Source organism: Ruditapes philippinarum, unplaced genomic scaffold (assembly GCF_026571515.1).
Source record: "Ruditapes philippinarum isolate M1 unplaced genomic scaffold, ASM2657151v2 ctg2049_1_1_1_1, whole genome shotgun sequence".
Lineage (NCBI taxonomy): Eukaryota > Metazoa > Mollusca > Bivalvia > Venerida > Veneridae > Ruditapes > Ruditapes philippinarum.
The window spans coordinates 75,160-77,109 of NW_026852293.1; positions in this window are offsets into that span (position 1 = coordinate 75,160).

A 1,950-nucleotide genomic window follows, 5' to 3' on the forward strand; every position below is an offset into this window, starting at 1 on the left:
TAACTCTAAACCCCCCTTCATAGTTTTTGAGTAATTGCCCTTTGTAATTTTGGCATACTTTATTTTCCACTGAGTGGAGCATAACTAAAAAAAATTTTGAGATGTCAACATGAACTCATCGGTGGATTGATCTTATTGAGGAGGAATGTTGTGCGAAAGAATGATAACTGTACTGGATTATAATTTTTAGTTTATTGACATTTGTTATTTTTCATACTTTTTGTCCGGAGCATATCTCAAAAAGTGTTAGAGGTAGATCTTACTCAGGAGGTGATAACTCTACCCTTCATAAAATGTATTTTTTGGAGTTATTGCCCTTTGTTATTTTTTCATACTAAATTTTTCACCTGAGTGGAGCATATCTCAAAAAGTGTTAGAGGTAACACCTTGAAACTTCATAGGTGGATAGAGCTATTGATGAGGAGTGCTGCACACAAGAGTGATAACGGCCGAGCGTGCATTATTTTTCAGTTATTGCCTTTGTTATTTTTCATACAAAATTTTTTGTCCAGAGTATGAACTACAAAAGCCTTTGAGATATCAACATGAAACTTCATATATAGATAGATCTCACTCAGGAGGTGTTCAGTGCATAAGGGTGATAACTCTACCCTTCATAATTTTTTGATTATTGCCCTTTTTTTATTTTTCATACTAAATTTTTTCACCTGAGTGGAGCATATCTCTAAAAAAAGCTTTTGAAATGTCAATATGAAACTTCATAGGTGGATATATCTTATTAAGGAGGAATGTTGTGCACAAGAATGTTAACTCTACCCTTTATAATTTTTGAGGGTTATTGACATTTGTTATTTTTCATACTTTTTTGTCCGGAGCTTATCTCAAAAGTGTAAGAGGGAATAACTTGAAACTTCATAGGTGGATAGATCTCATTGAGGAGGATTGCAGCACGCAAGAATGATAACCTACCGTGCATTGTTTTTCAGTTATTGCCCTTTGTTATTTTTCATACTTAAATTTTTGTCCCAGAGTATAACTACATAGGCCTTTGAGATATAACATGAACCAATCATAGGTGGATAGATTCTTACTCAGGAGGTGATAACTCTACCCTTCATATTTTTGAGTTATTGCCCTTTGTTATTTTTTCATACTAAATTTTTCACCTGAGTGGAGCATATTTCTAAAAAGGCCTGTGAAATGTCAACATGAACTTCATAGGTGGATAAATCTTATTAAGGAGGAATGTTGTGCACAAAATGGTAACTTTTACCCATTATAATTTTTGAGTTATAGGCCCTCTGTTATTTTTCATACTTTTTGTCCGCAGCTTATTTCAAAAAATTGTTAGAGGTTACAACTTCATAACTACAAAAGCCATTAAAATATCAACATGAAACTTCATAGGTAGATAGATCTCACTCAGGAGGTGTGCAGTGCAAAAGAGTGATGACTCTATCCTTCATAGTACTTGAGTAATTGCCCTTTGTACTTTTTCATACTTAATTTTTCACCTGAGTGGAGCATAACTCAAAAGGTCTTTGAGATGTCAACATGAAACTTCATTGGAGGATTGATCTTATTGAGGAGGAATGTTGTGCGCAAGAATGATACCCTTCATAATTTTTGAGTTATTGCCCTTTGTTTTTTTTCAAACTTTCTGTCCGGAGCTTATCTCAAACAGTGTTAGAGGTATTAACGTGAAACTTCATAGGTGGATAAATCTAATTGAGGAGGAGTGCGGCACACACCTACCGTGCATTATTTTTCAGGTATTGCCCTTTGTAACTTTTCATACTTAATTTCGTCCAGAGCATAACTACAAAAGCCTTTGAGATATCAACATGAAACTTCATATGTGGATAGATCTCACTCAAGAGGTATGCAGTACACAAGAATGATAAATTATTCTGCTCTACTACATATGAACGGCTCTTGTATCAAGTTACATTACAATACTTAAAAACCTTCTTAACAAGTTAACCTGTC